This window comes from Corvus kubaryi, unplaced genomic scaffold (genome assembly GCF_017639235.1).
Source record: "Corvus kubaryi isolate FWS band 111438036 unplaced genomic scaffold, C.kubaryi_AGA036_p1.0 37398, whole genome shotgun sequence".
In the NCBI taxonomy this organism is placed as follows: Eukaryota; Metazoa; Chordata; class Aves; order Passeriformes; family Corvidae; genus Corvus; species Corvus kubaryi.
The window spans coordinates 17,895,930-17,914,757 of NW_024581137.1; the positions used below are offsets into that span (position 1 = coordinate 17,895,930).

An 18,828-nucleotide genomic window follows, 5' to 3' on the forward strand; every position below is an offset into this window, starting at 1 on the left:
TCAGCAGAGGAGGAGTAAGTGTCTTTTCAGATTTTGTCACTACACCGTGACATACCTGCCACTTCTACTGTCAGAGTCCTCAAGTGCCATGAACTGTGAGGGACATCCTTACATCAGCCTTGCCATACTCCACAAACACAAGGAATTGCAATGTGTGTGAAGAGCCCTGGCAGAGTGCCACACAAAACTGTGCTGTTTTATTTGTCCAGGATTAATTTGCAGCTGCGGCAGGGGCCACAAAGGCCAGAGTTTAGCTAATAATGACTGAAGCAAAACCCCCGGTGTCTACTTTGGTAGACAGACATTCAATGAAAAGAGGTTAGAGGAGGCTCAGTGCAGAGGTGACCAGATGAAACATAATAATAGATTATGATGAAACTTAAGCAGATGGGATGATCTCATGGTGTCCTTTGATTTAAAACTTTACAAAGCCATGAAATATCTCTGTGCTGTTCCCTACTGGGATAAGTATCTGCCTTTTGCATTTCACTTAATGCAGTGAAAATAGGAAAGGCATACAAGCGCTATGGTAGAGCAGATTTTTTTTTGAATAAATTAAATTTTATTAAGCTAATGGATGGAAACTGTAGATATACTGTGAATTTTTAAGTATAGTGGGACTTCTCTCAATTTTCTCTGCAGATTTTCCAAGGGTAGTATGAATTGCTGAGAAAACTAACTCTGCGCATCAGCAATAGCTTCAATAGCAGATAAACCAGAAATGTTGAAGGCTCAGCCTTTATCACAGCATTGAGAAGGTTGCTTTATTTTAGAACCTGTGCCAGCACTTGAAACACAACATCTCAGAATGACCTTTCTCCATAACCAGTGGTTTACAACCCCTATACCCACAAGGACGAGCTGAGAAACTTTATAATGAAAATGAAAGATATTTGGAAGTTTGCCACTAGGAGAGGAGAGGAATTTATGGGCTGACTTTGGGGGAATACCTCCACATTAAATTTCTCAGCCCTTTAAAACATTTTTTCCACCTATGAAGTAATTACTGAATATTAGTAATATGTGTAAAATTATTTATTTCAATTGTTTTGGTAATTTTATAATATCCTCTTTTTACTACTGAAAAATGTTAAGATTAAAATAAACCTTCTTCCTCATATCTTACTATAAGATATAGAAGGAACAACTAAAATGGAAAATTAAAAAAATGCAGAAGGGGCTTTTTGTTGAAACGAGAGGAATTTCTGTTTTCTTTTAGTTTTCTTCTAGATTTTTACCTCAATCTTGCAAACTGCTCCGAATAAGCCATGTCCCATGTCAATCCTGAGTCTGATTAATCTCAAGCAGTCTCAACAGGGAGCAGTTTCCTGGATCAAGGTCTTGTTTTTTCCTCTGTGTGCTGAGATGTTTTGCTCTGTCGTTTTAGTGTGAGTGATTCCCTAACCATTGGGATTCCTGTAATGGATGCAACTCAGGCTATTACTTGTTTTATTTAGAAATCAAATTGGACGTCTTGGACAGTGATATTTTTTCTGTATGTTTTGGCACTTCCAACCAAAGCAATAAACCTGGTAAATCTCTTTTGAAATGTTCCTGCGTCAAAACACGTAGAGAAATTCTCTTTTATACAGTTTGATCTTAAAAGAGAATGACAGCAAACCCTTTGATACTGATTTGCAGAATCACGAACAATTTACCGGTTTTGTTACCTTAGGTTGGGGTTTTTCTAGTCCTTTAAATAGGCTTCTTTTAATATATATTGATTTTAAAGAAACATTATAATTCACTCTAATTAGCTATAGTCCTTGAATGTGTGGAGTAAAAGGTTTTGCATTTTCCATTTGGACTGCTGAAGCTGTAGAAATACTTAATTTCTTCCAAGGATAATAACTAACTGCTTCTGAGTTACCTGACAGTACTTCCTCAGGTAGGACTAAATTTCAGCCATGAGTAAATCAGATATTTATAATAGTCTTGCATATGCAAATATTTCCACTTTTGGGTCATTTGCAGGTGCAAAAGATTAAGGGAGTTAAAAACTTGACTACAAATGGAAGTCTTAACTGAACCTTACACTACCTTTACCAGTATTAATTTTGGCCTGTCTGATAAGAATGTTAGAAAGCATTTAACCCTACAGGTTATTTTAAAATAGAAAAAATCTGTACCATATTTGTGGTATTCTGATCCAGGTTTCTGATTTAGGAGTATGTTGGTTTAATTTAAACACATTCCTAATCAGTTTAAGGCAAATTAAAATAATCCTGCTTTAAATGTAGTGGTTTGAACTGAGTTATATGAAGTAGTTTAAAATGCACACGTAATTAAATGGGTGCTACATTTTATAGACATCTCTGTAGGTTTCCATTTAGGTAAAGAAAATTGGCACCAGTACCAGTTAGTTTATGCCAGCACAGATCCCCGAAAAATGCAGCAACTGGAACAAAGTGCAGTTTATTCCATTTTACCTTGGTCATTTAGCTATTTTTCTTGTTCAAGGCCAGACCAATTTTACTCTGTTCTCACATTCCTCACTGAGTGATGCACTTTGACAAGATATTGCACATCAGCTGATGTACAGTGACTGTGCACCTGTCCCAGGCAGATGATAAATTATAAGAATCAACTTAGGTTTTGGCTGAAGAGATGGCCAGGCTAACTTTGGTTACCTCACTATTTGCTATGGTCTAAGAAAACTGACATGGACTGTGGCCATGGGTTGGCTGATGTGCAGTAGCCTGTTCCTTTCTGTAATTTGAGTGCGTAGCAACTTCTTGGGGTTTCCAGATTGGTTTTTTTGTGTACCTCAGTAAATGCCTTTAAAATGTTACCCTAAATTAAATGGAATCTATTTTCTTCTGTTGACATGCACATACCCAAATTAAGTTACACTGCTTTAATCTTTTATCAATCTAGAATGCCCCTAAATACTTCTCTTACTTTACATCACTGTAAGTTGTGTGTTTGCACACACCTCTAGGAGTTTGCACTGGTATAACTTACTTGATAGTTACTATAAAACTTGTGTTTTGCCAGTTTTTTAAATCTAAATGAGCAAATAAATAAGTAATTTGATCCAGACATTGTCATAGCTGCCTATAATAACACTTGTGTCACCATTGTGTAAAACCCCACATTACACAGAATTAGTACTTGTAGATGTAAAGAGAATGGAAATTCTGGTTCATGTTTGTGCTGTAGCCCTGCACTCAAGGTAACTACTAATGATTAAATCAGGTTATTAATCATTGTTAGAGCAAAACCAACATTGCCATTAAACTGCAGAGCTCACGTGATATGCTTGCCTGCTTTTTTTCCTAGCTGATCCTAGTAACTTACCTATTGCTAAAAATGGATGTCTATACACAACCTTTTGTACCTAGGTCAGTAGCCTGGTTCTCATTTTGTTTTTCTTTCCCTTGGCATTTCAAATACAAAACTCATGGAAAACCTCTTGTTTTGCTCTGCTATTGTTTCCAACCTGAACACCATGAATGTGCAGAAATCGTGGTTTCCCTAGCGAGTGACTATGATGAGCTTGGAACTGTGTGAACAGCAGCGATAAACAGTTGTTGACTTCTCTGAGGCTTTTTTTTTGTGTCAGAATTGAGATGTACCCCACAGTATAGCTCCAAGGTTTTGTTCCAAAGGAAAAAAAAAAGCTGAGACAGTACTGCATTTTTAATGGCTGAGTCATCTGCCTCTGTCCCAACAGCAGAATCTCATTTTAGGACTCCTCTGAAATTCAAGTTTGTTTCCACTGGTAAGTCTACAGTCTGTGTTACTGTAATTTATATTATTATAGTAGCTGATAACAGTGATTTTTTTATTGTAATTGTTTTTGAGATTGCATGGCACCTTTGATTGAAGGATTTCAAAGTGTTGTAGAACAACATGTTTAATTAACCATCACCTGAGCTTTACCAGCAGCTTTGCTTGCAGTAGATTATGGTCTGTGCACTTAGAGTGGGTCATGAGAAACTGACCTTCTGAAAACATTACTTGGTTACAGTTTTTCTCTTCTGCCCACATATTTGCATTTCTAATGAAGGGAGTGGTGTATCACTTAAGCTCATAAGAAAAAATACCTCAGGTTTATCATCATTATGGCACACATGGAAGTGATTGCTCTGCCTGTATAATAAAAAGCTCAGTGTGAAGAGACTTTCTTGCATCCTCATAAAGAAAAATTGTACAACTAACATTTGAAATTTATAGAATAACTGCAAATTTTGGTAAATAAATTTATAATGTGAGGTATTGTGTTGTTCAACACCAAGAAGGAGCTGTCAATGCACCATAAAAAAAAAAGATTCTGTGCACTCCTAAGTTGCAAAACACTGTTACTTATGACATCCCAAGGTATATAAATATGATTCATTTTTAAGGTTCTGTTTATTACAGAATCATCTATTAGCATTTAATGAGAGTACTGTCAAGACTATGTTGGAAATAGTTTATTTTTAAAGGGATGTTGCAATTTTAAACATTCTAAAATTAATAATTCATCTTGCTATTATGTCTTGATCCTGTAACTTGTCCTGTGCATACAACTTTTCTGTCTGAATGGAATCCCACTCGCTGCAGAACAACCCATTGGGGGCAGTTGGATTTGTTTGCCTGGGATGCCGCCTGAACGCAGGCCAAGAAACACGATCTTAGCACTCCGGGCTGCTTATCGATCTGGTGGCTGTGTTGGCTGTAAAAAGGGGAAAAAAAAAGTGCTTTTTTTCCTGTAGGCTTTAAGTGTCTGTCTCCCTTGCTGACTGCACCTCTGAAAAGTCAGGTCTTTATCATTGTCCAAGAACAACTGTCTCCTTTTTCTCCTGAAAAGCTCGTGACTACACTAGATGAGGATTTAAGAGAACTGGGTTCTGTTTTTAGCTCTAATAGTAGCTTGTCAAATCTTGATGAAGCTTTTTGCCTCAATTTTCTAATCTGTAAAATGGGCATAATGATACCAGCATCTTTCTTGTGGTGCTTTGAGATGTACTGATTAGAAATGCTACTATGACCTTTTCTGTAGCTACTATCTCCTCGTAAAAGGCCTGATTCTGTTAGATGTTACCTGAATGGTAATGAGACCTCTTATTGCTTAGTAATGCTTAATATTTAATGTTCAGTCTGTGCTCAGCACTGTGCAGAAGTAGGTCCAAATAATGATTTTTTTTTCTTTTTTTTTTTTTTCACATCAGGTTTTTCTTTATTTTGCCCCATTACAAGTCTATGTTATATTTTCTATTTAATGTTTTGGAAGTCTTCAGCTAAACTAACAGGAGGGCATTAGTTTTGCATCCTGTTCAAAAGAATTAGGAGTGCAGCTAAGCTGATGCCACCATTGCTTCCAGTGTTAAAATACATATGCTTTCTCATTGTTTGGGGCCAAAATATCCTTGACTCCTGTGCATAACAGTTAATTCTCAGTGCAGCAATGCTCACTAATATGAGTGAGTGTGGGTCTGATGTATGACAGAATGCTTTTCTGCCAAGAAGCCACTCATACCTCCTGCAGCTGCTGTTTTTGCTGTTCAGCCTGGAAGGAATTTTATAGACCTGTTCTTCCTATTCCCTAGAAAAAAACCAAAAACCAACAGTGCTTCAGGAGAGAGAAGAGGCTGAAATTAATTCCAATTAAAAAATGTTGACATATTAACAGGATCCTTTCAATAGCTTCTTGAGGTGAAAAAATACGAATACATGAATATATGTGATTTCTCTCTCTGACACCTCTTATACCCCACCTCCCAGATGTACTTGACATATTAGTTAAGTGCACTTCCTTGGTAGCTTGTTAACATTATAGATCATCCAAGGAAACTTCTTAGTAAGTTTGTACTCCATTTAAGCAAACTGCAGATTGTCCTGCAGTCAGCAAATAAAGCTTCTCAGATAGCTGAAGCAATTAAAAAATTCTAGTACAGAGAAGGTAGAGTGAAATTTCTCCTGTCCTAAGGTAAAGGTACTATTTTATTTCCAGATAATATTGCTTTGTTGACTGCATATGAAAATAATGCTTTTTTATTTTTTCTGAAGTTGTGGGATAAGGTGACCACAGTAAGGAATCCAGTGTTCTACCTACTCCTTATATTTGCAGAGATAAAGTAAGACTGAAAAGGCAGCAATCTGATTAATTAAAAGTGATTATAATTTGTTTTGGTGTAGGTCAACCGTTGTCTAGAGGATAAGATCAAAAATCTGTTCTACTTTGCTTTCTTTGGTCTTGTGCTGAAAAGGTTTTATTTTTACTACTTGGCCCTTTTCCCAGAGATTCTTGGGAATTTAGCTCAAATTGGAATGCATTTTTCCCAACTGAAGAGTGAATTGTTCTAGGTGTAAAAATTACACTTGCTTTATTAATGATTCCTTTACATGACAGTGTAGACCCTAAAAGCATCAAATCAAGACTCAAGTAATCCTGTTTAGAACTTGGCTGTTTAATGAAGCTGCAGCCTTTGTTGTAGAAGTGCCTAATTTTATGCACCAAGCAAGTGAGATATTTCAGGAGGTTTCCAGAATGGTTTCTTTAGGCAAGAAATTAATGGCAGGAGTCATGAGAGTCAGCAGCAAGGAATGGAGGCAATCAGTGCAAATATTGAGCCATCTGAAAGGAGCTAATAGCAAGGTTTAGCTCAGAAAATAATACATAGAGGGTGCAAGTATTTTCTATGTAACTCATACACAAAGATATAATTCTCTAATCTTAAGAAACTGATTTGTTAGTGGGGAGGGAAGAGAAACAGTCACGTTCAGATTACAGGTTTCCTGAGTTGTGGTGCAATTAATTTTTCAGAATTTCATTCTCAGGTCTCATGTGTGGCCACCTCTGAGCATGCACAAAATCTTCCTTAATTGCTTCTGACTTGTACTTTGGTTTATGTCTTATAAGCTGATCTATTAGGTGGTAACTGATGAAAAGAGGAAGAAAGGGTTATTTTAATTTGAATTAATCTCTTTGTGACAGCAGGGTTTGGCTGAGTGGATCTATTTATTACTAGGACCAACAGGTCAGGTGGCTAAGTGTTTTGGTACTGTTTTATTTAAAACACACTTTAAAATACACACAGCCTGAAATCCTGACTTCATGACTGATTGTATAGCTGGGAGCTTGGATGTTTGGTGAGTTGACCTCACTACCCAATCTGGAGAGCTCAGCTTGAGACAAGGTTCAGTTTACAAGGTGTTTTAAAATTAGCCGGGACCCACATTGTGGCTACATTGAGATTTGTGAAGGAAATTGACAAATGAAGAGCCCAGGGATAAGTATTGACTTCTTGTTTCAAGAAGGAGTATCTGTGTTCTTGAGCCTGAAAGCCCTTAACAATATCTTGTGAAGTTATCTGTTTCATGGATTTCATTAGAGAGGCTCCTTATGCCTTAATTTCATGTTTATATTACTGTGCTGATGAATAATTGTATATGGCAATGCCCTTTGTAAGGAAACATCAGCACAAAATGATTTTTTTTAGATTGCAGGCCCATAGGTGGAGATGCTTCTGTAATAGCATGCGACACACATCCTGCTCCCGTAAATGCCAAGTAGCAAAAGCAAGGAGGAGCAGTAGTTTGATGGTCAGAAGGCACATGGGCAGCACCACACAGGGGTACCACAGGTGGCTGACACCGGGGTTGGAGGCAGCCTCGCGCACAGGGCCTGTGCTCTGCGGAGGGAGCCCATTTATAACCCGCCGCAGGAACTCTGCTTCAGCAGAGTCTGTGGATTCTCTGGTACAGAAAGATAGGAGCACTAGTATGACAGCGTGGGGAATATGCCCCTCTCAGGACAAGATTTTGTCTTTGTTTTATGAGCATCATTTATGACTGTGACCGTCAATGCAGAGAAAGTATCTAGTTTATGGTAGTGGTGAATGCATCTAGGAAGCAGTAAGAGGCCAATCAAGGCCTCAGCAGATGTTTCCACTGTGGCAGAGTAGAAGGGTTGCTACTAGCAGAATCACTGATTTTTATGTGATCTGTGCTCAGCTGCTGATAAAGAAGGGGAGATGGGGCAGACGTGCGAAAATTTCAACCAGATGATGGAGAAAAATGATAGTGCTCCAATGCTGTAAAGGAGACATACCTGCTAAAGAAAAGGAGGTAAGTCCAACATCCTTCTGCAAAGGAAGGGATCAATGCTCCAAAGAAGATGTTTTTCAAATATTTGTGGTTTTTTTTTTTTACAAATGTTGCTGTGCTCTAGCACTAGCTAAAATTGGAGTAGGTGTTTCTAGGAAATTCCACTGAATGTTTATTTATTTATTTATTTATTTTAAACATGAACCAGAACAGCTACAGCTAGGTCTAATTCTGGGAAAATGGCCTATCAGCAGACTTGAGTTGGGCCTTACCACTGGTTCCTGGCCCTGGGCTCTAGGACTAAAAGATCCCTTGCAGAGGACTTTAGAATGGTTTTCTATATCCAGAAACTTTCTGGAGAGACTGAGAGTAAAGACAGTATTTGGAATCTTGCCAGATTCAGCTGGCTTGGAAATGTGTGGGATGCAACTGTTGGGTTCAATTACTGCAGATTGATGATTCCCTACCAAAGGGACTCAGCCATGATAAGATAAATAGTAATTTGATTCTCCCTTACATTTTTCCAAAATCTTTAATGGGAAAAATTATATATTTGTATGCAAATATTTCCTGAATCAATAAAGAGCTGAGGCCATAAATAAAAAAGATAGTATGTTCTTGCATTTATTTTTCCATGGGAAAAAGATGTTTCCTCTCCTCTGATATTTTCTTGCATTTCACAGCATTTAACAATTTCAGAATGGAACGAGAAGGGAAACCTTAAAGTGATGTTAGAGATGATCAGTTCAGACTTCTCACCATTTGCCTGTCATCCATCTGTCCTGGTCCCCAGAGCATGCTGTTTCTTATTGATGGAAATGGGTATGTTTCCTGCAAGCACTTCAATTAAGACAACATGTTTTCTCTTTATTTGCATTTTTCTCTTTGAGAAGTCAGCACTGTAAATTAATTGTTAACACGTACTAGGAGTTAGCATTAAAGGGGTATTCTTTTAGTTGATATGTTTGTGAAGTATATTTTTTTAAATGGAAATATCCTTTAATAGATTTTAACCATTTTCTAAAGTTTCTATTTTTTTTTTTTACTTTTTCACTGGCATCTTTGAAATAAAGTGGCCTGTGCTCCTTCATTGATCAACGGTTAATGTCTTTGAGTCCTAAAGGAGAACTGTGCATTTTGCATTCGTTTGGGAAAACTGAGAGTTTTTTACCTTCATGAAAGGCCTATTTATTCTCCTAGGCAGCTCAAAATATCTGCTAAACTGGATTTTCTGTTTAAGGGCTTAGAGCCCTTAAGTTGGTGTCTCTGCTCGAAAGAACAGTATCTCGGCCCTTTCTATGTTCCTTTCCTGACTGTAGTACCATTTTACCATCTAGTGAGTTCTCTCTGATAAACCTGGTCATAAGTAATAATATTTTGTATTTTTAATTGGTAGCTGTTGGAAAACAGATTCCATTATATGTTCTTGACTTCTTAGCTGTTGTCAAGCTAGCTTGGATTCTGATGATTTACTACCTTGTAGAATCTATGACTTGGTTTCATAAGCTTTGTAGAGAAAAAAATTATGCTGTAAAATCTCTGCTGAAGAAGCAGTTGGAAGGAAAAAAGAAGACATTCAATTTTCTAAGCAAGCACATGTTTTGGGTTTTTAAGAGTGTGATTCTGTCAAACTTCTTGGAGCAGGAGACCTTTAAGTGTATTTAGTACAACTCCACACATATCACTTAGGCAGGCAATGTGTGAATTCTTATTCATAACTGAAGTGTCTGTCATTAGACACTAATTTGTATTATAATGGCACTAGTAGATCAAATTGGTTCCTGGGCTCCTATTGTATTTTCAAGGCTTGTTTTTGTCTTTGTTTTTTGTAGTACTGATGACACATCCATTTAGGAAAAAGGAATTTTGTTAAAACTTCTTTAGCAGGAAGGAATTTTGGCACCTACATCAATGCTGATAGTAGAGAGCATCTGCACTGTTTGCTGTGATCATGTAGAGAAAGAGTTGACTTAGTTTCTACAGCAGTTATGACTATAATTTCCCTCAATTGCAGTCTACTTTCATTTAATTTGTGCTCAAGGGCCCTTCACATAGAATGATTTCTGCTGGGTGAAAGATCTTGCTACAGCTGAGAGGTCACAATATAATACACTCTATTGATTGTAATGAATACTTGGTATTTGCTGTACGCAGGATGCATGGAGGAATCCCTTTGTAATCCAGAAATAAAAGTAAAATATAGATTGATTGTATCTACGGCTTGAAGTTGAATTAATGGAGGCTTGGTTTCATTTTTTAGTGGTCTGTCACCAGCTTGACTATGCAAATTCTGTGGTTTTTAAGTTTACCTTTGTGTAACAGCCTTTTTGTGGTGTTATTGTTGCCTGATGTACATGTACCAAAGGCCTGCAGAGGAACTTTCTTAGTCCTTTCCCAAATTCTGGAAAACAGATTATTTAATGTAATTTGAGAAGCAGGATTATAGCTCTCATAAAAGAAAAAGTATTTCCTAATTCTAACATGAACACAATCTTTCCTAGCAGGCAATGAATAAAAATAAATCAGTTCTCTTTGGGAAAGAAATCAGTTTACAGGTGTCTTCCCAAAAGACAGAGGAGGATGAGGACAAGGCTATTAATTCCTCTCCTTTCTTCCTTTGTTCCCACGACTTATTGGACCATCTATGTGTTTCCTGTCTGCACAAGTCACAGGCTGTCAGATTGTTCCCAGGTAAAAAAACCACAGCTACTGCTTTAAATTCCCTTCTCTATGCATTTGTCAAAGAAGGAAAAGTTGCATTTGTGAGAGTCAGGGCAGGCTTCAGGTGGTGAAAAGCATTCTTAGTGCTGCAGTATTCCTTACACTGAGCAGTACAGCTGGAGACAAAACTTCCAGTTTTGTTTGTAGGTCCTGGCAGCACTTGGTGAAGGAGAAACAACCGTGCTGTGAGATCTAGAGAACAGGCCCTTATATACATATATGATAGCTGGCCGTTGTGCTGCATCATACTGCTTGATACGATTAATGTGGCCATCTCATGAAACAGGGGATTTCTTTCCCTTTTTGAGTTCAGTTGCCCTACATAAAACCCATTTGTATATTTGGGAGTTAATATGCTAAAGAAAACACAATTAGGTATATTTTTTAATTAAAATCCAATAAAGTCCTACTTAAAAAGGAGGAGAAGGACTGCAATAAAACCTCAAAACCCATATCCAGCCAACCTGGGACAAATCTATAATTATATAAATTATGCCAAATTGTTGACTTCAGAGTCATGGTACATCTGCACGCTATGGTGGAATTTGTCTCAGACGATTTACCACATCAAATTAGACTTGATATCAATCTGCTCTACAAACTTGTCTCTGAATGTGGCCAGCACCAGATGTTTCAGAGGAGAGGTGGAAGGAACCACCTGCATCACATGGAAATGAAGCTAATGTGTTCTTTGCATTAGGTGCGCTTCTGAGTAGTGGGTAGATACAGATCTAAGTCTGAAAGCAGAAAATGTATTATTATTATTATCATAATCATCACAAAGTTTATGGCAACTGGGTGTTTTTGCTGGTTTTATACATGTAAGTTTGCTTATAGTTTTAATCAAAACTCTTTCATTTAAAACTGTTTCAGTGTCAGTAAGTCTTTCATCTGCGGCAAGAAGATACAGCTGTATCTCCAGAGAAACCGTATTTGTGACATTAGCCCCCCCAACAATCAGCATTAGGAGAGGAAGTGACAAATTTTTGAGCTGTTTTTAATGGGATCTCATATGCAGGAAGAAGGTTTGCGTTTATTAATTTAATGTTTTACAATGGCTGTAATGCATAATGAAACCCTTTCTAGACTTTCTGAACCTTCTGCAGGAGTCCTTCTTATTTTCATGCTCATCAGAATTAATATGAATTCAGTTAGACTATTGAGTTTCAAAGTGCATTTCCTATGATTATGGTTTAGGTCAGGATGGATGGAACTCAGGTATCAAATACCATGCAATTAATAGAAGTGTATGACGAAGTTTGGATATTCATTGTCTCTGTGAAAGAGTGATTCTTAATGCATAGAAAATAACAAAAAGTTACAGAAATGGCATTGTTTTTGCTTCCAGTTTAGCTGCTTACCTGAGCAGGAGTTGTAAATGGTAAGAGTAGGGCATTAAGTGTGCTGGTGTGGGCTGCATGATCTCAGAGCTCAAGGTCAGGTTGTCCCAGAGGAACAGCTGTGCTGCAGTCTCTTTGGACTGAGATGAATGACTGTTATGAGGTGGAGAGTATTTTCCAGATTGTTTGAAGTTTGTGGCTGAAGGACTGTTGTGAGCTTTTGCTCTTTCAGTGTTTTAGTAAGTTGCTGGGTAAATGCTCTTGGCTAAATTAGTTCTGCTATTTCTGTCAGTTATAATTCTCTTTTCATTACAACTGTCTAGCTGTGCTTTACCTGACAAAGTTACATCCTTAAAAACTACATAGCAGCACGCAGAATGTCAACCTATTTACACAAGCAATATCAGCTCAATAGCCCAAGACACCTAATATTTTTCATTTACAGAGTGGAGAAAAAAAAAGCATCTTAGAATTTGAATAAGTAAAAATAACCACCATATGAGGTGTACAGAATTGAAAATTGAAAAAAAAAGACAGAAAAACAAGCCAGAGAATATCAGCTAGAGTGGCAGAGCTGAGACGGATTCTTTTCCTCTCTTTCCCTGTGCATTGAGAGCAAACTGATAACAGCAGAAACCACATAGCCCAATGGAGCTTCTCTCATGTCACCAAAGGCAGGCTGGCTGCTAGCACTGCCTGGATTTCATGGTTGATGTGACCTTGGCAGTGACAGTGTGTTGCCACAAGTGCTAAGGGATCATAGCTCATCAAACTCAAGAGATGGTGCTATCTCAGGATTTTCAGCCTGCTCTGAAATCATTGGAAAGACTTGTATTGGCTCTAGTGGCTTTAGACCATGTTATAACAACATGAGGAGTTTTCTTATCTTGTGTCTTAATGGTTTTTAAAGAGAGAATTAGCAGTATTAGCTAGGAAGGGTACCTAGCTCCCATGTCTGGCACGTGATTTGTACATTGCGACTCTGAGTTCATAAATTGGTGTGTACGACAGTCAACAATTACTGGAAAAATAAAAGTCTCACTAATACCTAGTTCTAACTTGTTTTTAGTTCTTAATGATTCCTAAGGTGGTTAAACTGAGACATGTACAACAAAACTCCTCTGAAACTTCAAGGAAAGATCATAATATTTATATTTGGCTTAAAAAAAAAGGAAAAAAATAATTGTACTGATGCTTTTCCCCCTTAATGTTTATACTGCCATTTCTTTAGTTGGTTTTTGACTGTTGGATATATTTCTAACCAACTTCCATAAAACTAAGAACAGAAAGACTGATCCTCCTTTCAAGAGGCTTTTTTTCATGCTTCTTTCTTTTTTTTCACATTGGGAAAACGAAGTCTGGTTTTCAGTTGTTATGCTGGAAGACGTGATTTGGGTCAAACTTAATGATGGCCTTGTGGCTGCACAGGAATCACATCTTACCTTACATCTAGTCTGATTTTTTTAAACTCAAGGTTTCTGTTGTTTTTCATTCTGATCATTAGGAAACCCTTCCCCAGAGATGTCAGAAAAGGCCTTCTGTTTTTCTCTCATATATTTCCTCAAAACTGCCTATTTTAAAGCAATATCCCCTAAGAACTCTGGCAATATACTGGCTACAGAGGTAATGGGCTAATGTACAGAAAAATAAATGTTTGTGGCTCTTGTTTTATGGTCAGCAAATGTTCTTGTGTGTGTTCTTGTCTCAGATTATAAGCAAGGATGCAACTGATAGGCAAAGATGGGATGGTATAGAGACATGATGTTACTGATGTATAATGAAGACAGAATATGAATTGCTTCAAAGTTAAACATTTCTGAGATGTGTAAGAGAGGTGTTGAATTTTTGCTTATTGGAGATTTGTCACATGTTGAGTTCTTCAGTGTAAAAGTCCTATATAAATAGAGGAAAATAAGATGGACTGTTTTGTGTTGGTGAAGATTGAAAGTTATTTTCTTTCTCATTCATATTGTAGTTTGCATTACAAAATCCAGTCGAAGTACAGTGGGCTTGAATTACCTATGAAACCGAAGTCATTCATCATGGAACAGAATAATCTTACTCATATTCTGCTGGAACAGAAAATTAGTCCTTTAACACGATGAAGGCCTACACTACCTAAGTCTTTGAAGGAAGAGACCTCTTTCAACTCACAACTAATGAAAAGAGTTGAGCTCTATCTGTGGGCTAGTTGGTCTTCCATTGCTGTGATCTGTGGCCCAAGGTTTTCACACAAACACTTAAGGGTAGCAGACCTGCCAAACAGCAGGTGGCCTGGTGCAAGATGCTTGAGTCCCGATAAAAACTTAAATCTTTCCAGGCCTGCAATATCTGATGCATTAATCTACACATAATGAGACAAATCTTTAGTACTAATCTCACACAATAGAGCTGAAACGTAAATAAATATGGCTTCAAACCTCCCCATCCCCCTTTTACGAAGTAAGCTTTATTCTTACACAGAAATGAGGAAAGTCGTTTATTGCTGGCTTGGATACAATGCTCTTGTTATCAGGCTAGAGTCATAGCTGCAATAGCAGAGTGTAGTAGAAATGCATGGAAATATTATTAACTTCCAAATTAAGCACAGTATTTGTAAGCTGCGGTTGGGAGCAGAGGATTTTTAATAAGAAGTCTTGAGAACGCTTAAATGAATTGTTTTTGTCCCGGTAAAAAGTGTGGCCTTGATAAATTTCTGCTACTGAAAAGCAAGTTAATTTCCCCTGTTCAATTCTTCTTTTAGTGGCTGTTATACATCATAGGAACTAATTTATGGGGGAAAGCACTGCGCGGGAATTGATGATTATTTTAAGAACAGATCAGCACAAAACTACTCACATGAGTAAAGAAGGCTGGGGATTTGGTTCCCCATTCATACTCCACAAATGCTATTACCAGATGCTTCAGCAGCTGGAATCAGTTCCCCCCATCTTTGTGGCACATAAGAATGTAGTGTAACCCAAGGGTTTGCACTTCATTCTAATACTGCTGGCTCATGGGAGTGCTGACATTGGTTTTGTGTTCTGACACAACACATTAAAAAAAAAAAATCAACAGCACTGGTTTACCAGTTTTAAACAGGTTAACTCTTAAACCTGTATCTGTTTGCAGTAGGAAGCAGGTACCATTAGAATCTCATGCTGCAGCTGCTTATCACCCCCCTTTGTGGTGTGAGATGCTATCACTCATTCAGGGCTGCCAGCAATGCCTAACCCTCTTCTATCGAAATGAATCCAGTCAATCTACATTTACAATGTAAACAGTTTATGTTCAGGTGGGTATTGTGGCCAAAGCAGGCTAGGGAATGCATAAACAAGTAGATACAGGGTACCCTCCACAAGCAAGGCACAATCTGCTTGTTTCTTTCTACTGGAATCTGTTATCATGACCACATTACTATCCTTTCCTAATAAAAGCTGATGCTTTTCCACCCAGTTTTCCCATCTCAGTATAGCAACTTCAGGAAAAACGAATCCAGGTGGAAGTCTATGAAGCATCCACTTTTTTCTGGCAAAAAGTCCTTATGGACTGATACCTGCAAAGCCACATGGCTGCATGGGAAGTAAATGTTAACTGATCTTTGTTAGAACTATCACAGTCACCATGGCAGTTTTTCTCCAGTGTGTTTGGTTGTGATTTGAAAATGGCACTGCCACAGGAAAGACAGAGGGATCAGAAATTCTGCTATCTTTCAGTGGAACACCTGCCCTATTCATGACTCCAGACTACGGAGAAGTGCTGGGGGAAAGCACAGAACAGATAACTGGAGAAGAATAGATCATTGCTGTAAAGATGGAGGTTTTTTCAAATGTTGTATATGTTGAAGGCTTTGTCAACAGTCCCTGGGCAGGTGTAATTCTGATGGCTGGCTCCAAAAGGGCTGGCCCAGGCTGCTACAATTATGCAGACTTTGCAGATTCAGCCTCTGCAAAAGTCTGTGGTCTTCTGAACACACAAAATTCCCAGACCAGTCAACAATTTCAAGAGCAGCATTTGGCCTCATGCTGTCAGCTTCAGTAATTACGCTGTTCAATTAAATTCAAGTGGGAAAGTCACCTAGGCAATTTTGAAAAATCATAACTCTAATGAATAAGAAAGAGGAAACAAGCATATGTTTTTATATATATAAAAATATATAGTGTACATACATACTGTAGTATATGTTGAATGTTATGCTACTAAGAACAATTCCATTTTCCCAAGCTGTTGGGCTATGCTCATCCCTGTGGCACATGAGAGCCTTCCATTAGTGCATTAATCCATATACCTTACACATCTCTAACACACTTATCCTCAGATTCTTCTAGGAGGAAAACCTTGTCCAATTAGATCTCTTATTTTCATGGACCTGAGGGATTTTATTTATTTGTTTGCTCTTTCAGTTTACATGCTCCTACGTAAATATGTAGATAAGGGAAGATCAGAGGATTTTGCCTTGCACTGGAAGCAGAAGATACAAAGGTCTGCCAAAGGCTCATTAATCCACAACTGATCCTGAGGTTTCCAACTTATCCTCTGTTGCTTTGTCATATGAAGCCTTACACAGGGCACTTGGAGTGCAGAAGGAGTATGCCCTGGATGCCAGCCAAATGAAAGAAGACAGCTGAGGGGTAAGTGCTAATGCTGCTGAGGGCTGTGGGATCTGAAAATAGAAGGAAAATAATTGCTGCTGAAGTGAATTTTCCAGCATACATGTGAGAATATGAGGATAGAGCCAAATAGGTTCAGAAAGGGTTTTCAGTAACACCTGCCTGAAACTCAGCCTCTGTCAGGCACAGAGGGTCTGTCTTTATTTATATCAACCATTCAAGCACTTTAATGCAACATCTACTCCTCCATAACCCTGTTTGGACTCTCTCCCCCTCTCTGTGTAATTTTTTGGCTCCTGCATAGCAAAATTATTCTGACTTTCATCTCTAACTCATCAGAATTCTGATGCTGGTGTCAGTGTTTTCCATAATGCCCGACCCAGGGTAAGATGAGGACCAGCACAATTATTAGACCTCTTTCTCTCCTATTCTGTTTTAAAAGTATCACTTCTTTTTGACATTACCTAAGATGTGTCCTAGGCAAACACCCTGTCCTACCTTTATTTACATGTAGTTCACAGCATTTTGTGCTGCGCTGACAGCTTTTAAGGGCGAACTATTTATTCTCTCAGGTGTCAGAGAAATCTGGGGTCTCTGCCTGGTGCTAGGCAGTTACACAAAACATGATTGCTCTGATGAATAGGATAATCAGCTTTTGGGAGTGTGTGACCACCAGTGGAGTGCATGGACTTGCATGCCAGCTTTTAAAAAGAGTGAGTTAGCAGCTGGTCAGCTTGACTCTGGTGCACTACAGGGCAGGTAGGTAATCTGACAGACCCGGCATGGTGAGACAGCAAAGGGCAGGACAGCAGTGGGAAGACTGAGGAGGTCTAAAAAATTATATCTGACATATACAGATACAACCATATGAACTCTTCCTTCCCCTGCTGCAACTCATCATGATGCCCTTTTGGAAGGGTTTCTCCAGTTGGCAGAAGATTGCTAGTTCATTTGGGAGAACTCCATCATGAAGCTGGAGGGATTTTGAACCGAAAACACCAGAACAACCCACATAATCACACTTTTCCCTCCCAGCTGATGTAGACTAGCCCTTAGCCAGAATGACTGGGTGGACAACTGAGTTCTGCTGGTTTGATCTAGCTCCCTGATCTTAAAAGCCAGCTAGCTTGAGTTGAAAGCCTTTGTCACACAGATGGTAAAAGGGAAGTTTGGGTTATATACAGAAAATGGAGATTTTTGAGCTACAACTTTATTTAATTGTGATATAAAGACAAGTTCTTTTTCCCACTGTATACAGCCTGAAAGAGTCTTACACAGAAGACTGTCTTTTACCACTGTGATCTCTGTTACAGAAGAAGGAGCTTTGGCAGGAAGGGAATGAGACCCTGGCCACTTTCACTATACAGGTTCTGGACCAGGCTTCTAAACAGAGAAAAAGTTCAAGGTTTTATCAGCAGCATTTTTCCTGGCATGTTTTGTCAGCTGTGAGTTATTTCTCTTACTTCTCTCAGCTGGTGAGAACTGATTTATGAAAGAAGTACAGCTAGATTTAGGTAGTACTGGACTCAAACAAGTATACACTGACTTTCATAAAGTTTATGATATGAGCTTGGTGCTCCACTGACTTGGTAAATGGAGATTTGGTTCACATCTAATTCACATCTTCCCAGTAATTTTACTTTACTCATTCTTGACTATCCTTAGTAAGTCAGTATCTTGTATGTACATATATAACAGGTAAATGCTATCTGTGTCAGACATGAGACACTTGCCTTCCCTCAGAATCATTATAATGAGATTATTTGCCCTCAATGTAACATATGATGATCTTGAAATATCCTAACCATATAATTTCATGCAGTTTAGTCAATAAGACATAGTTTATTTTGATATAATTTATTTTCAAGCAGTCAATTATTAAAATCTGTTAGAGAATACATTTAGATCAGTTTTAGCAGTTATTTCTCTTCCATACTCCACAAAAGATTTAAAACATTCAAGTATCTCATTTCATGTGTACTGCTTGCTTGACAGATAATGCACTTTTTGTAAACATGTTTTTCTTTTATCAACACTTGGAATTGACTGGGAATCAACAGAACAGAATTGGCTGCCAAGGCCTCATGTGAGCCACAGCTCCTGAGAGCTTGTGCTTTGAATGTGTATCAGCTCTCCTTCAGAAT

General features: G+C 38.1%; 1 long non-coding RNA gene across 2 annotated transcripts in view; it reads left to right on the forward strand.

The window, feature by feature from the left end:
• The first annotated feature begins 3,449 nt into the window (after positions 1-3,449).
• The window catches only part of LOC121671876, a 67,773-nt gene continuing 52,394 nt past the window's right edge, over positions 3,450-18,828 (forward strand). For both annotated transcript variants that reach the window (XR_006018649.1, XR_006018648.1), the window contains exons 1-2: positions 3,450-3,724; positions 16,478-16,705. This is a non-coding gene — a long non-coding RNA (uncharacterized LOC121671876). The remainder of the gene's footprint in view (positions 3,725-16,477; positions 16,706-18,828) is intronic.